At 36.5% G+C, this 18,512-nt stretch overlaps 1 protein-coding gene across 1 annotated transcript in view; it reads left to right on the top strand.

Annotated features, from left to right (window-relative positions):
• The window catches only part of JAZF1 (JAZF zinc finger 1), a 189,936-nt gene that overhangs the window by 61,772 nt on the left and 109,652 nt on the right, over nt 1-18,512 (top strand). The gene's annotated exons all lie outside the window — the stretch shown is intronic.

Raw genomic sequence — 18,512 nt, 5'->3', positions numbered from 1 at the left:
TGAAGTTCCCATTGAATTTCCTTCTAAGAATCACTCTAACCAAAATAGAACTTGACTTACACTCACCTCTCCAAAGAAAAAATTTAAAATTTTGCTTGCATTTTAAGTCTGGGGTCGTTCAATCATATTAACATGTGGGTGGGCTTCATATATGCACATGAACAAGTAGTTAGCAAAAAATTTTAACATTTTATTCTAAACTGTATACTGACTACAAAGATGAAAAAAAAGCTGAGTGGGCTGTGAGAAAGAGGAGACAATGGAGGTTCATTTGAACCCACTGGAGAAAGATGACTAATGGGAGAAATAAACGTATGATCCTTTTTCTTTTTTGTCAAGTTTTGCATGGAGAAAATGGGTAACTTGTGGCTTGACTCAGCTCTGACAAAATGAGTACTGTGATTATTGATGCCCTATTTAACCAAAATATGGATCCAAAATTAATCTGACAAGCATCAATGTGCCAGTTACTTTGTGCAAAAGAAATTAATTGCTCTTAACCAGAAAAAAATGCAAACCACAACAAAAAACCCAAAAAACAATTTCATGAGGAAAGAGTAGGTCAAGGTAGCTATGCTTGACAGTCTAGTTTATGTCTAAAGGGAAGGGGAAGAGAGTGTTTTTCTGCATAAAAGCCTCAAAAAGATCATAAAAAGCTAAAGAAGGTGGAAGATGAATGGGAGATCTTGGTATTTTCACTGTGTTCCATTTTAATTTAAAATACTGTTAATTAGTGCTGAGAAATGAGTCTGTGTTTATGATTTTTTTTCCCCCCAGCAAAGTCACCATGTTAGAGACTAAGTGCATGAGTTGATAGTGATAATGGACTTATTTATGAACTGTCGTAGAGACCAGTAATATTTTCAAAAATGTGTGAATGGAGTTTCAAGGCCATCCTTCTGTTAAAACATCCTTATGTTTGGTATTTTGTATCTCAACAATGCTTGGTAGTGTAAATCCTGGGGTAACGTAACAACCATGAAAAAGAAGGTGCTTGTTTACTGAAAATAAATCAAATGTAGGTTTAACAAGTGCCACTGAGAGAAAGTTGTTGTCCGAATTTGTAGGGAGCTTAGTTAGGCAGCTGTAAAATCTGGTTTTGGTTGTTCACACACAAGCAATGGCAGTAATCTGTTGCTCAGGTTTTTTTTCCGAATATTTAGAAACTGTTTTTATAGATTAAATTCCAGATGCATTTTCCTTGATTTAAAAAATAATTATTTTTAGATAGATAGTATAAAATTATAAATTGTATGTATATGTGTGTGTGTGGGAGGGTGTTCTTTGTTTTCCTGCTAGCTTATAGAAGAGCAAAAGGGATACTTTTTTTATATATAGCCAGCCAGCCAGCCAGAAATAAATGTACTTTAAGTAGCTAAAACACACACAAATAATTGTTTAAGTTTTTCTTGGCATTATTTAGTGAAGATATTTTTGTATTTTTAATTCTCTGCATATGCTTGTTCTCTGCCTGTTACTTGGTACACCACCCAAACTTAATCCTATTACTATTTTAAGTATGACTGTCTTTCCACTTGTAGTGTAATTCTGCTTGTGCTATCCTGAGAAGAGGGATTTTTTTCTTATTCTGTTCGCCTGAAAGCCAAAAATCTAGCAGCATTTGCAACCTTGTTTTGCATTAATGTTTCTAAATTATCCCCCCATGTTTTTTTTCACTCCCATTAGCACAGGTGAATGGTCAGGAGGTCATATTCGAGTACCTCAGTAATTTAACCACATTATTTTAATACCGTTTACAACTACAATGATTATTAAGACCTCGGTAATTTTTAGGCTGATTTTTCTATTGCAATTTCACGTTTTTGAAATACTGTAGCAATTTCTTGTGTAATACGTCTAAACCAATTATAATTTCTTTCTGTATTAGATAGTTGATATTCAAGCCTGTAGTTTGTTATTATCCTAAGTACTTCTGATTTTTCTCTGTAACTTATTTACTTGAAATTTTACTTTTAAATTTAACGATGTAGGTACAAAATGACTTCTTGCAGGTTTCTTCTTTTGTACCTGAGCCTTGAGAAATAATGCTTTTATTCTCTTGTTTTGGCTCTCTCTTGAGCAGAGGCTGCCAAGTAGTTCAAATTCCTCCTCTTTTTTACTGTGAATACCTTGCAACTGCTCCCAGCTTTCTGTGCTTAGTCTTAGAAGGAAATTCTCTCCTTTCCTGCTCTCTCCTGGATGCTGTCATTGCATGGATAACTGTAATATTTGAAATACCAAGCAAATCCATCCCCTGTTACGAGCTGGAGTGAGGAGAGCCGTGATGTTCTTTAAAAACATCATACACTGCTCTTTAATAGCTGACGTGTGTTTTAAGAGGTAAAAGCAGTAGGGGTCACTGAATGGGGCTTACATGAATCCTGAGAACATCCACCTTCCAACTCTAGTTATTTAACAGCATTCAAAGTCTGTGTATAGTAATACATCTGCAGTAGGGCAGGGTGAGGATGCCCATATTATAGTAGTACCTCATTAAAAGTTTCTTAGGTACCCTTTGTAGCTTTCTAGTATGCAGCAGTACAGCGGGAGGAAGGGAAGCATTAAACATGCCTACACATGTGATTTAGGGCAAGTTTTGCCGAAAATAAATAAAGCATGCATATCTTGTAATAATTCTACTACTCACAAGAAGCAGCATAGTCCCTCCTTGTAGAGCACCTCTTTTAGTCATTTTTCAACCAAACCCTGTGACATTTAACTTCTGTTGTAATCCTTATGTCTTTATCTCCTCAGTTTCTCCTTTGTTTGACCTTCTGTATATTATATAGTAACAAGAGTACACAATTATGCTACAAATTTCACTAAGATCTTGTTTGCTTGGGTTTTTTGAGTATATGGAAAGTAAAATTCTTAGTAGAAATGCTAAGATTTTAAACTGCTATGGTAGAAAAATACCTTTCTGTGATCCATATATTTAAGTTGTTAAGGCATTTCCAGCCAGTATTTATTGTAAGATTATTTTTTCTAATTTTCTGTTTAACCAAACTTGTTAAAAATTCTTGCTAAAAAACTGTGTTTGAATATCAAATAGATGAATCTTTTAGATTTTTTTTAAAGTATCTCTAGTACGTTTTGATTTGCAGTACCAGCAATCTTTTATGAAGAATGTGCAAAATATAAAAAATTTTCTTTCATCATGGAGTGAAAATTTCAGTTATGGCAGCCAACATTGGTAACTAATTAAAGCTATATTAAATTGATGGTAATTCAAGTTACTATAATTAATGATTAATTACCATCAATTTAATTAATATTAAATTGATGGTAATTCAAGTTACTGTATTCCCAAATCTACATTGTGATGACTGTCTATTTTTTGAGAAACACATGGTAGCTAAATGTCAATTCCATTGATTGTACTGAGTCTTTGGATTTTAATTACTGTTGTGCTCTTGAAAATGTCCATAATAAACACTCCCATTCTCTGCATGCCTTGCAAAGGTAGCACTTATACACAGTATGGTAATCCCACGTATGAGAATGGGGTACGTTTATACCAATGTAGTGATTTCTTTTTAAATTCAGCAACCTTGTTCAGATTAGTATTTTCCCATTGTTAATGCTAGAGTTGTAATAATTGTCAAATGGGCCGCACTTTTTACAGTACTGAAAGAGGAAAATCCACTTTATATTAAAGTGTAATGTTTCTGGAAATAACAAACAAGTCTTTCTAGGTTACCTGCCAAACAAACCTTTTAAGGTTATTACAGAATTGTAGTAAATTCAAGGTATCTGTATTTGCATACGTTTTTAGTAAGTTAGAGACTTCCCTGTGGATGGGATACAACCATGTTTGTTCAGCAGTGACTTCCAGCATTAAGTCTGACCAGCTAAATTCTGTATATAAATAACATGTTCAATTTGTCTTTGGAGTTACTGCTGAGAAAAAAAAAGTGGGTTTTTTTTGTCAGATTTCCTGCACAGCTACCCATACACCTACCTGAGCATGGAAGGCAGACATCTCCAAGTGAGAGAAGGGAGTGGTGTAAGATACACAGATACTATAAGTTCACAGATTATATGGTGGTGATGGCTTGGAAAGGTTCAAGACTGCATGTTTTACTTTTGTGGGAATGGTCACAGATTCTCTTCTTGAATCAATTAAGACCTTAGATTTCCAAACCATTAAGGAAATGCATTGTTGATATTCTACCAAAGGAATCATTCATAGGACTGTTGTCTACAGCCGAAGTGATTTTATTTAACTGTGGGTGATTTTATTTAACTTCATGGTTCCTAGTTTGATTGGGGTTTCTTTTTTTTATTTAATTGGGGATTTGGGTGGGTTTTTTATATATATATCAGAAGAAATGAAGAGCACAGCACTAGGCTTGATGGAACTAAGTTGAATGTGAATTTGGAATAATTTAAATTTCCAGGGCTTGTAATATGTGAGCACTGTTAATCATGTTAGCAGGCTGGCCTTCTCTCAGTGTTGACATGATTTACAGAATTGGTATTAAGCTTTGCACTATAGCAAAGGTAAAAGTGATTTACCAGCTTCTGGTTAGGATGATTCTTCTGATTATACAAAAAATGTTTCATAGTCTATGACAGACTAGGGTGAATCATATTTATCATTAGTAAATACTTCTCTTTTATAAGAAAGAAGAGACCTGGAAAAAAACCCTGGCAAAACTATGTAACTGAAAAATGAGATAGGAACCAAGATTGAAGGGAAATAATGTTAATTTAGACATTGATGTAAATCACTATATCGAAATACAGGTTCTTTATCCATAAATGAAATTGGTGCTCTGAACAAGATTAAAGGAGTCTAATAAAGAAATTACCTGTTTAGCAAGCTGTTTTTCAATATTAAATTACTCTTCCCTTTCTCTTCACTTCTGCTGAAGGTAAAATGCAAAAAGGTTGGACGTTTTCATTTATCAACAGCTAAATTACCATAGATTACTATTTAGGTCTGATATCAGGCCAAGATTCATTTTTTACTTGATGTCTAGTGTTTAAGAACAAGAGATGTCTGATGGGGTACCCACTTTTTCTTGAGTGCCTGCCAAATCTTGTGTGTCAGCATTCCCTCTGATCTTTTAATGGGGGTTAAAAGGAGAAAACCGAGGTTTTTATTATGAGGAAAGTAGTTTGTGATAGAGAGATTTAGTTTTCTTTCAGTTATTGTAATGATGGTAGTGCATCACATACCATTTTATTTTTATAGTAGCTTTTTTTCTTTTTTTTCGTTAACTCTGAAGTATGGTAAAGAACAGGGAAAAAGGAAACCTCCTAGACTTTGTTAGCTAGATAAAGAAATGCTTTAAAAATATTCTTTGAAGTTTAAAAATGAATGTTGGACTGAACTCTACAGCTGTTTTGAGATCCTATGAAAGGCAACCATTTGGCACCTTCTTAAAATATCTTTGTTAGCACTGGGGATGTGTTGTCTGGTATTTCCACCCCCAATGGTCATGGGAGCTGCTTGACTCCTTCAGTGAAGTGTACTGGGAACCAGCCAGTGAACTGCAATGCAAATCTCTGTGGCTTTTTCCTCTGTGTGTTCTGTTACGGTGAAGTCCTGAGCAAATTAATAGAGCATAGATGTACTTACTGAAAATTTATGCTGTTTCTATAGTACTTAATTGAGACTTTAATCCCTTCAAGGATTTAGCATCTTTTTTGATCTATTAATACTATTTTCTGTTCTATTGCATTCTACTTCTGAATACTATTACAGTTTCATCTGAGTTAAATCCTTCAGGTTTCGGTGGTTTTGGTTGGTTTCTCCCCTCCCCACCTAATTATGGAAATTTAGATCTGTCTCCCTTCTGTCTGACTTCACCTTCCTTTATAGCTGCCTCAGCTGTAGCACTAACAGGAAGAAAGAAAAGCAGACTGTAACCTGCAGCTTTTCCTGGGAGCTATGGAAATCCATTTCTCTGACCAAATGACCTAAATCTGAGAGAGCTGAAGTTCCTTCTTATAGTGTATTTTTCTGTGGAATATATTGGCTATATTTGTCAACTCAAAATCCACCTTTTTTGGGCAAAAATGGGGAGGTTTTAAGATTACCAGTAAATAGTGCGTGCCAGTTCAATGTGTGCTGTTGAAAAACAGTTACATACAGCATCAGAGTATGTCAAACAGCACCTGTTGTCAAAATCACAATTAAAACAGAAAGCACCAAACCTATGTTTAACTGCAGGAAAAGAATTTAGTCTTCAATAGGTGTGTGAATGATGGGATCATCCACACAGATTTCTTCCACAATTTTTTCTTTTTCCTGTTTCTGTTTTCATTTCAGATGAGGTAGGAAAACAATAATGTGGCAGTGCCATGTTTCCTAAAACTATGTATGTGTATTCCCTGTGGAATGTGTATATGTGGTCCATTTAGCTGAGAATAAGCAGGACAGGTTTCTGAGAATTTTTGCAAGCATGTTGCTGTATCCTACTGATCAAACCACTAACACTGTAGAAAACCATTCAGATTATGACAGCTTTAAGCAGGTCGAACTATCCTTTACATAAAATCTGTGTATTTAAGGGGACTGTACACTTCATAAGGAGCTGTTCAAAAATTCATTAGTGTAATCTATTAATCCTACTAATGACTACAGTGAACCTTGGCAGTTCAAGGGGGTTTAATACCCGTAAGCTAAAATAATTCTGCCTAGATCTCGTGACTCTACTTATTCCAATAAATATGCAATTTAACTTGTAATACAAAAGAACAAGTTCATATTGTTAACTGCTGTTTGATTTCAAGGGGTGGGAAGCAAACACACTAAATAAAAGCTTGGAAATACCTGTAGGGGGCAGCAGTGACTCAGTATGTTCAGGAATGGGGCCATAATTCCCTTAAGGGCTACCTTTGTGGCTAGCTAGAGTTTACAGAAAGCACCTTAAATAAAAATAAAAAATAAAAAATAGCAGAATGAAGAGGAGAGCAATGCTCAGATGTTCTGGCTCTTGGGAAACCTTGTCTTTCCTCTTGGGTTCCCCAGCTACTGCTATGTGCTGGCCCGAGCAAGCAGGACTTAGGCACCTTGTATGTTTGCTTCCAAGAAACCACCAGAATAGCTGCTGCTGCTGTCTGTCTCGTAGCTCTGGTGAAGATTCAGTGATTTGATTTTCAACTGGACTACTTGAATCTGTTCTGCTGTCAGTAAGCTTGTATGTCTCCCTTTATTGGTAGGTGTCTAGGCAAGAGTAATTTGTGTGGATGGAGAAAAAGACAGAAGCTGTATAAAGTGTGCAGATGATGTAATGTGGGTCAAACCCCTACAGAAAGAGGTGTCAGAGATGTAATGTTGATTTTATGTGCCATAGTTGGAGGGTTTTTTTGGATGCAGTTCTCATTGTACAAAGTTGGGAGGAGGAGATGCCTAATTTTTAATACGAGCAGTTTACAACCATTCACAGTTAAACAGTTTATAGGATTCTTGGTAACAAAAGGTGGTCTAATTATAGAGGAAAGGAAAACAATATCGTGAGGATATTTACAATGTGTGACCTATTTGAATTATGATCTTGTTAACTATGCAAAAATGACAAAAACCAGAACCATCCCAGTGAATTAAATGTTTAGCCTTTCATTAATGAACTTTTAATATAGAAGATATGGAGGAGGTTATTTTTTTTCCTTTAACATCAAAAGAAGCTTGCACTTTGGGTGAACCTGTACTTTCTTAAGATTCAGCACACTAGACTTCAAACTGGGAAAAAAATGACAATATTTTTTCTTTACAACTAGCCCACACTAGAGTGTTTAGTTTCTGCCAGTAAATCATATGCCAGGGCTTCTAATGCCCTTTTAAATCAATTGAAGGTGTGATTCCTTTCCCTGTAATTTTTGTTTAACTTCCCTTTTGTAGTTGATCTTAATTGTTCTTATTTGCAGGCTTTAAATGTTGATGGACTGTGTCATTTATAACCTTTTTCATTGCACAATGACCTTTGTAGGGAAATTTCATACATGTTTTCATTGGGCTTTGGTGGCATTTTTGTTTTATGCATGTAAGTGAAACTGGCAATAAAAATTAGTACAGAAAAGTATGGCTTTCTGATTAAAATAATGGTATAAAAATCTGTTTACACTATAGATAGAAACATTTCAAAATGTTTTGCAAACCTACACTGAAACTGTTCTAACACAGATTTCCAAATGTAATGTCCCCAGTGAAGGAAATTTCATGGTTTTTCCCTGGACAAAAGCAAACAACTGTGAATTTTGCCCTAGACCAACACTTCATGTAACACCAGTTGCAGTACTTCTAACCCTAGCATCTTCTTAGTGCTGTGCTTGATGGTAGGAGCTGTACCTTCTACAAACTGAGGTGCAAAGAAACCCCATGTTCCCTGTTAGAGGCTCACCCTGTGATGATAAATGAGTTTTAACCCAAGATTTCCTGACTCTGCCATGAAGTTGTTGCTGAACAAACAAGGCAGCAGAGGTGATGGAGAAAGGGGAATGGAGTTTGCTACAGTGCAGTGATAGTAGTGTGTAATAAAGTTAAGGTAGCTTTAGCTGTGCTCAGCTGAAGTGCACTCCCAGCAGTCTGCCCAGAGCAGCATGTGGCTGGGCACAGGGGGCAGAAATGGAGAACAAAGCAGAGTAAATTAGGTTTAACCCCCAGAGTAGTCACAACCACCTTGACGTTGACCCTAGGATGAAATTGGGTGTAGAAGTCCAGAACTAGTGGTTTGGTCTAGTTATTTTCCGCTAGCAGTGGTCAAAAAAGTCCGCTTTTATATGTTCTTTCTTATTTGCCTTAGTTAAATTTGATCTGCCCTTTTTTGAAAGGATGTGACATAGGTAAGCATGACATTCCTTTGGTTTTTTTGGCCCTGTCTGCTTCATGCGATTTTTGAATCCCAGACTTTCTGGCATGAAAGGCAGATCATGTGGAAGTTTCAGCACTTGAACTGGGGTGTTGTAACTAGTGCAGATTTGCCCTCCTCTTGGAAGGTTGATAACATCAGCAGCTCATCTCTGGGAACAAGATGACCCTCTTCCCCTCTTGGAAAGATGCAGCTCAACAGTTTGAAGTTAGAAAAACATGAACTAATTTGGATTTAGCTAATTTATGACTGTACAAGAACAGAACTTTCTCATCTTAGTTCTTTCTTGCCGTACTTCTGAGAAGCCTGTTCCAAACTTTTCTCTCCCTCTTTTGACCAGGATGCTTTTCTTGTTTTCTATTTTTTAGGAGCAAAGGCAAATCACACGCTTTCTCATTCCTTTCCTTTTTCTTCTTCCACTTCCAACCTTTGGCTGGTTTCAACCAACCCCAATTTAGAGTAGAAATACCAGAGTTATATCATTCTCTTAGGTTGCATTTTTAATATTAAAATTAAAAAAAAGGGGAATGGAGGGGAGATAAATCAGAGTGATGCTGGCTTTCTGGATGAAAAGACTGTAGGAGAAAGGACAAGATAGTGTCATAAACTTAATTGTATTCCAGAATGTCCAAGGGGGAAAAAAACGCCTGTGATAAAAAGGAATTGGGGATTCTTTTACTTATGGCCTTCCCAAAAGACCTGGAGCTTTGTGTTTGTATATTCCTCCTGGCTGCTCTTACAGCTCTAGAATGAGCAATGTCTTTTGGGTGGCCGCTACAAATGAAATCCTCACCACCTTCTCTTTGAGGAGGTTCTGTGTACTGCCTGAGAACAAATCAGACTGTAAAGATGGTCATTTTGATGTGGGGTACAGTGTAAGTACCTTTGGTAGCAAAGTCCAGTACAAAAAGACAGAAATAGATGAAGTAGGCTGCACATTACAAATGTTTGTATCCCACTGCTTAAAGGGATAGCCACTTTCTTATGCATTATACAGAGTAACTTCTGCCAGTTATTTAGAATAATGTACCCAAATTGGTGGAGATGTGTGAGCAAACTGGTGAAAAAGCTTCCGTGTTTTCTGTTGGGTATGAGTGCTGTCAGTAGTGCTGAGAGAGAATCCTTTTTTTAAGTAGCAAAATACTGTTTCAGTGCCAATTACTGCAGTGTGACATGCAGAGTTAATATATTTATACTGCATTAATAACCAAAACTTTGTCCTCCTATGGCTGTTGGTGCTGCTTTTAATCTTAATCAGAAGATACCCTTTAGAGCTAAAGGGGAAAATAAGGATTCCAGTGCTGCCAATGCTTAAACTGGCATTGCATTTCCTGTTGAATGATTTCCAGGTTTATCTGTGTTTAAAAGGAAAAAAACAAACCTGCTGTCTGTCATAGAGCAGGTTAGAGGGCATTATGAGGAAATTCTATTTGATCTCTCAGCTCCCCACATTTTCTCTATTCAGTAGGTCCGCTGTGTCCTGTCGTTCTCCCTTTTTCTGAGAGAAAATGTGAGCATGTTATATATGAAAAAACTGTGCTCTGAAGATACAACCAGTAGTGACAACAGTTGAGCAAAGTGGAACCAACCTATTTAGCTCGTAACAGCGGTTTCTTCAATAATATGGTCTTACTCTGTCCATATTGTCATAAATTCAGAGTGTTTTGAATGGGATAGCTATCATTTATGACTGTTTTGAAGCAGGGCAAATGCAAGAAGTTTGTCCTAGCAGCTTAGAATGAGCAGATTAGGATCAAACCACAGTCTTCTAATTTCCACGAGTCATGTCTCACTGGATGGTCTTTTTCTTATCTTCCTTGTACTGTTGTACTTTCATGTTGACGTCTTTGTTTTGCATTCTGCTGAGAGAAGGTAGTGATGAGGATTACATCATATGATTTATAAAAGATCATTTCACCTCAGCTAAGAGACCTTACTCTCTGTGTATTGTTGTTTCCAGACTTGGGAGAATGATTTAATTGACTAGACATGGAAATGATCATTAATCTTTGTTTTAAACAAACTTATCTAGACAATAAGGCTGGATTTTGTTTGACAGCAGCCAAAACCATAAAGGTTTACACTATGAGAGTGAGTTTTTTAGAAGGAGCTGAGACATCTCTGATGAACTAACTTAAAACTTCAGTGCTGGCAAAAAAGTACTCGTCAATAGTTCTGACTAGAAAAATCCTGTGAACGAATATAATAAATAATAAAAATTAAATCTTTTAATCATATTTCAAATGAAAATAATAAAGGGCTCATTTGTGTGTATTGTGCAGTAGAGTGGTTCTCTGCAACAGTTTTCTTATAAGTACTTTGTTATTGACAACATTGCCAAAATCAGCATATAGCAAACCACCATAAGATGCAAGAAACTGATTTGTTCTGAATGCTTCATTTTGTGAACTACTTGGTTCAATTTCAGTTTTAAAACTGTAGTACATGTCGTAGATCTTGAATCATTGAACAGAGTTTTAAGTGCTCTGCCTCAGGTTCTTAATTAAGAACATAAAGGAATTTGCCTTGAGAGGTAGGTGGAATAGTTAGTCTTCCAGATATTTTATTTTAAATGTAATTACTTTTGCTGCCTCATATAATACTGGTGGTATGATATTAGGTGAAATCTTAATGGAAAGCCTTTATGGGACTCAAATTTTGACTGCGAGATCTTGTTCTTGACCTCAGGATCTGAATTTTTGAACCATTAACACAGATTGCTTTCCCAAAATGTTGATTAGGTGTTAGATTTGGAAAGAAGAAGAAAACTGTGAAACAGCACTTAATTGTAATTCACTCTGCTGCTTCCTTATATTGCAATTTCATTGTTTCAGTAATTTTTTGTCACTGTGGTCTGATAGAGTAGGCAAGACCTGAATTTTAAAACTTGAATCATGATCCCACTTGTCCCACAGCTTTTGTGATTTATTTAAGATTATGAAAAAGAGATTGTTATTTATTTTCTTAGTATATTGCTTCTAAAGCTGAAGGAAGAGAGATGAGATGGAAAAATCTTGCTATGTCTTGTAGCATAAATACCCTGTAACCTTTGGCATAGTCTAGGTGTTCATCTTCCACCTTTTTCCTAGTTCCATTTCAAAATTGCTCTGTGTTTGATGTCTCAGTAACAGTCCAGTGGTTTCCCATGTTATTCTGTAACCTAACACAGCTGGAAGCATGCCAGGGCTGTTAGGAATCATATGCGGCTTTGTCACTTTGGCATGTATGTCATGAGTGTTTGTCCCCCATCAGCAGTTTCACATCCCGGCACCAAAAGGTAAAATTATTACAAGTGATTTGAAACAAGTAGTATTTTTGCCATTAGATATTTGTTCTGTAATTAAAGGAAGTGGATCAGGTGTATGACAACAGCGAGAGAAAGTGACTGAAAACACACAGTAGTTGGAACAAATTCTAAATTTTAGTGTAGCTGAACATTCTGTTCTGTTTGCCTTTAAAACAGGAAGAGTGGCCTTGCTGCATCTGCACCATGCTAAGGAATGGAACGGTACTGTGTGCACACTGCTAGCCATGGAGGCTTCCACAGTACAGCAAACATATGGAAAACCCTTCCCAGGATGGCAGCCATGCTGCTGCAAAGATGCTTAGGAAAGTAGAGGCTGACAGAGCAGGCTATTGCTGGTTTTAAGGTTTTACTTGTTGCTCCTTTTATCTTTACAATTATGGTGGAGTAGGTCACAGAAGAGGGGAAACCACGGCAGGGTCAAGTCACCATTGATTCTACATTCTCTACAAAGCTTATTGCTAGAGGAATTAATACACCATGGAGATAGTAACATGCTTAACAATTTTTATTTTTCTTTTAATAAAATGTGTGCATTTTCTTTTAATAAAAGGCATGCATTTGATTACAGTAAATCTTACCCAGTCCTTTCTGGAAGATTACAGCAGTTAGTTATTTTCTTAGGTTTGCTAAGAGCAAAATTTAAGTACCACTGTATCTCCTAGTAGCTTTTGAATGTGTTGTCAGGTGTATGCTACGATTCCACATTGGAGTTAAAATCTCAATGACAATAAGTTTCCAGAAACTTTATGCAGCTTTTGGGGTTGGGATAGATTAGGCAGAGTAAGAGACAGGGAGAACTGTGGAGTTTCCTTTTATTTCTCTACTATTTGGCAGTTGGTTGATGTGCATGGACCTCAAGCAGGGTTCCATGCCTGGCCAGTAACAGGCATAGGGGTCACATGTTTACAGCAGTGGGATGTCCTGGGCTATGTGTGGAAGCTGAGGCTAGCATGTGTGGGATTTAGAGTACATTCATTGAACTGTCAGGGAAGAGTGAGGACAGTAGAGGTGTGGTACAGTGAAAGAGTGAAGTGGAGACAGACAGAAGGTATAAGTTACAGACAGCAAATCCAGTGGAAACTGGTTTGGCTTTTCCTCATGTGCATAAAACAGTCTAACCCAAAACTTATCTTAGAAGATCAAGTTTAGGTCAGAGAAGTTTTATTCTAGAACGACCACTCTAGAAGTAGCTATGGATGAGCTTTTTGAGAGGTAATGATGAATGAATATGCAATGCAGTCGCTGAAGCACTGAGGGAGGGGGGATGCTTAGTGATTATAAAGTGCTATGAAATTCTTTTGTTGAGGGATATAACTATGCTCCTCATATTTGACACAAAACTTGGAAACAAATCACGGTGGTCTTCCTATATAATTGCTGGAGGCCTGCGAAGTGAGATAACTGGTTAGAGTCTTTCTTAATTCGATAATAGAGCTACCACTTTTTGATTTACACTTCCCTCATTCAAATTATTGTAGAATCTACAGATTACAATAACTTGCTAGATTGATGGTGTTTAATTAGTTTTGTAAAAAAGAATTTGCAGAATAACCTCTTAAGAGCTGCAGGAGTATGGTTACAGAAGAGCTGAATCCATTAGGTTTAGCCCAGTTTTATGAGAGTTCATGGGGTAAGGAGTGGTTGTTGCTATGAATGCATTTGTCAACTTCATGAAGTTTGTAATTACAACTGGCATTTCTTAGCCTGTTGCTATCTGAAAAGAGATATTATTTCTGACGCTTATAGTTGGAGAGTTCCGGGTAGGGGAATGTAAACCACTTGATTAAAACCTGCTGTGCTGATTGTTTTACTCTTGAGGAAAAATACATTCATGTTTTACTTGAAAATATTCCCTTTAAAAATGTTAACTTTCACAGGAATGTTGGATGACTTTAAATAAATAAACAAAACTAAGCTGTGATAACTACATCTTCCGTTTGAATCTTGAGTACAAGTGTTTCAGTTTAAAATGGCTACAAATTGAATCTGAGCAACTTGAAGCTTTAGTTATGGTAATAACTGTATCTTATTCCTTCAGAACTTTCGTGCAGCTGGTTTAAATAAAGTAAATACAGATCTCCTTTAGTAGCCTTCCAATGTATTTAAATACTATTAGACTTTTCTGAGACTTCTTCATGTGAAGTTTTCTTGCACCATCATTAATATAATTACTGTATTTAGTGCTCACTAAATTGTTTTAATAGTTTGGAGTATGTGTTTGTTCTTCTTGCAACTCTATTTGAATTTCTAACTTCCTTGGGCACCTGAAGAGAGACTTAATAACTATATGAGTCTCCTGAGGCATGATCCCAAGCTGATAATAAAGCATTTGCTGACTTTTGTGTTTCAAAACAGACTGCTGTGGGAGAGTTCATTTTTTAAGGGATGATTTTGCTAGAATTTTTGTATGTTGTGGTAACAGGTACAGGATTACTTAGACTGGAAACAAAGACCTTACCATAGCTTCACTTCTGTAACATCTTCACTGGGAAATAAATGTTTGTAGTATTTTGTCCTGTGTCATGTAATTCATCAGAATAAAAGGTATACATTCACTTTAGTAACATAATAGTTGTCTTGATTCTGTTACAACTCAGCCTGAAAATGTGATGTGTTGTAAACCTAGTGGATGAGGATAGAGGAGTGAACAAAGGAATCTGTGAGTGGAGACAGTAGTTTTGTTGTTCTCTTTCTGTGGCTTGTACAGCTTATGTCTAATTTGATTTCTCTTTCTTCCGTCTTACCTTGTGGCCTTTTAACAATTGTCTGCTCTGATTCCATCTGGAGTCTTGAGCTCTGATGTAGAGCAGGGTTTTTGAAAGAAATGCTGGCAAGAAAATGATAACTCTTTGAGAATGTAGTACTTTGGAAATGGAGATTATTTTAACCTTGGGCACCATATAATGTATTTATTTATTTATTCTTTTCTTTATACACATAGGGAGAAACATCATGTTATGTTTGTGATGTGGCTTCTACTTCCATTAAATTACAACTGTGTGGTTTATAATGTGCATTTCTCTGTAATCTGTGTAGAAGAGATTGTCTCCTCCTAAGAATATCTTGTACAGATGGTGGGTTATCTCTACATCATGATTCTTAAAAATTAAGTCCGTTGAGCATCCTAAAAGGTTTTCTCATTCCTAAGAAGGAGAGCAGATGGTGTTTGTAAAACTGGTTGTGTTTGTTCATTGCAAAAGTCTCCAAGTCAGGCATTTAAGGTATCTTTAAAGAAACACTATATAAAAGAGGAAAACTATTTCATGTGCTATTACCTCTACGTGACTTTGTAGAATGTAGAATGAAGGTTAATGAAGTTTTTTCATGTGTAAAACTTACCACATATATATATGAGATTGCAAATTATGGAAGAACTACAGAGAAATTTTTTTCTCAACAGTCTTTTCCAATACACTGGAATTCAGTTTTGGGTACAATTTTGAAACTTACATGGGACCTTAGCTTGTGAACTGTAAAAGAAAATAAATACTAGGACTATAAGTGGAGAAAGGAGGAGGAAAAGTGTGAAACAAAATCCACTAAAAAATTACCATCTGCATACAGTAGGATCTGACATTCTCTGTTGACACAACTCAGAATGTTGTCACTTATTCCCTGAAACACATTTTACTGAAGCTGCCTCTGGGACATACTCTAGCATCTCTAGGTCTTTATCACATATATGCCTCATGAAATGTAACGAAGAGAAATTAATCTTTGCTTGAACAGTCTTAATCTCTCTTTGATGTGTTCATTAAAACAATTTTTTTTTGCTGCAAGGTGTTAAAATACGTGTTTCAAAAGCTGATTAACAAAGCATCTAAGTGCTTATCTTGTCAAAACATCATCACCATTTTCCATTTTCTAGTCCCATAAAAATTGGAAGTGCCTTTTTTCTGGTGCTCCATCGGTTGCATTCCTATTGATTCTTAGTGTCAAATTAGTATGTATTTTTAAAGGTAATAAAAATAATTTAAATACCTCATTGCTGTCTCCCCATCTTGATGACGTCTTTATCTTCATCCTTCTTCTAAAATACTATGCAGTTATCGTGTCTAACACATCTAAAACATGCTGTCACCATGGAGACATCCTTGCTAGTAGTCCCTGAGGAATGCCTCTGCTTTGGTGCTCTCCAGCCTCTCAATGAATGTCTGGTGCAAGCAGAGATTGCTGGAACAGACCTATTTGCAGTATTTTCCTAAAGAAAAGAAACAAACTGGAATGAGCTATTGTTTATATGGCATATTTTGCCTATGTGGATGTCAGGCCTGTGTCACATGGACGTGGAGCAGGGCATACATAGCAAGATGTCTAATGGAAATCAGATCAATGCCCATAATAGTGAAAATTCCAGCAATGAACCTTATAAAAAGAACATGTAAGCAATCATAGTGGAAATACTTTATTCATCTAGGGTGTGTGGTCTTGTGACTTCCACAGCTGTTTGTTTTCTGAGCCACTGGTAAAGCAATGCAAAGTGGGACCATTCCAGATACATCTGTCCTCTGGTTTTATGTGAAACAGTTGCGATCTGATTGTTTGTTGACAGCAGGTCATCTTTGCAATGATTCATGAAACCCTGCGGTTCCCTACTGGAAGCCTTGGGACAAACCATTTCAACTCAAAAATGCTTTGCTGAAAGATGTCATATTCCTGTACTGAAAGGTGTAAGGCCAGCTAGGCAGCTGTGGCATGCGATCATGAACCACATGCAGGGGTTGAATATATGGACTTTCTCACTTCCAAAGAAGTGGTTCTGTTGAATGCACAGGAAGTGGAAAATTAGTGGAAAGTATGAAAATGGGACAAAACTTAAAACTTCGTGCAAAAATCAAGGTCATGATAGCTGATGAGCTCACAAGATGGGCATACTCATATATCTCAGGGCTTGTATTATCCCACTGTTGTCTCTGATGATCATTTTCTTCATGCTGTTTTTTGGGCTGCTCTTTTCCTTAATAATGGCATGCTGCCATTTTCTTGCAAGTTTTCATCTGCATCACCTTTCACTTAGCACAAACATAAGCAGACATAAAAAGTTTAACTTTTATCTTAGTTGATACTTTGAATTCTGACTCAGAAGGCAGCTTGTTCTCAGAGGCACTGCCACCCTTGTCCTCTCTTAGCCATGATGTATTATGGATCAGAGGTCTTGTTTCTGCCTCATGAACTTTTCACAGAGCAAATTACCATTTATCTGAGGCTTCATAGGGTGCAGTTTTTGCGCACTTCATTTTATTCCAGCTGATAAACTCAGTAATGACAAATTAATTGCTTTCATTTTTGACTGCTTTGCTGGAGAGTTCTGACCCTAGAGTCATTCTGCATGACAGCAGTAGTATTTTGAAAAGTAAAATCTCTGCTCTGTTTCTATAGCTGTGGCCCAGTGCAGTCTACCTATTTTCTACTGTGGCAGCTATTTCAGGAGTTGAACTTTTACTACAGTGTTAGCAACGTACTGTTGTGCTACCTGGCTCACTGCCTGGCAGTGCCTGATTTCACAGTGCAGCCTGTGTCTGTCTGCCACTGCTGCTGTGATTATTGCAGAGAGTGGGAGCATCTGATAACAGCATTCTCTAACTTCATCTTCTGTGTTCTGCTGCCAGTGCTGTTGTTGTGGCCTAACAGCCCAAAAGAGGAATGTAATACATTACAAGAATTTTAAAAACAAATATTTTGAGTCCTCTTTGCACCTAGTTCTTAACCAGAGAGACTAATTATCTTAACATTATTTTCACTTTGGTATCTGTTAATCTTAGTTATTTGATTTCAGGGCCTTCATTGTTTGCCTTCTTATCATGTATGTTATTCCTCAAAGGCAGTGAGATTAAGCAGTGTGAAGAAAGGTTGCAGGATCAAGCTATTTGTTCTTCTAAGCTTATGCCAGAGGCTATGACATATAAACCAAATCAATCTTAATAACTGTCTAAATTACCTGGAAAATGGTTTTGTAAATAGTATTTTTGATTTTAATAATATTGCTTACTCTCTCACATCCTAGGCAGGAAACAGCAACAAAGATGGAGACAGTTTTCCATGTGACAAACAAATTTATTCCTGTCTGTAGCATACTGTAAATTAGATTTGCATCATTACATTCTTTCTAAGCTGGTGAAGGAGAGAGTACAAACAGTTTTTTCCATAATTAATTCTGTAGTTTTGAGTTTGTATGATGTACTCTGATTTTCAGAAGTCACAGGGAATGAAGGATAAAATCTTATGCTTCTAATTATTTACTTTTATGAGTTAAACTTGGCTTTACAAAATTATTCTCCCCTCCTGTTTGTGTTCTTATCCTAGACTCCAGCTTTTGTATATTGTTACTGTACCTTTTGTTCCTGTCCAGCATTTTGTCTGGTTTATCTCTAAGGTCTCAAAAGACT

The sequence above is a fragment of the Corapipo altera genome, unplaced genomic scaffold, assembly GCF_003945725.1.
Source record: "Corapipo altera isolate COAL_440 unplaced genomic scaffold, ASM394572v1 44, whole genome shotgun sequence".
Taxonomy (NCBI): Eukaryota; Metazoa; Chordata; class Aves; order Passeriformes; family Pipridae; genus Corapipo; species Corapipo altera.
Note: the sequence above shows the minus strand (reverse complement) of the source record. Positions and strands in the feature narration are given on the sequence as shown.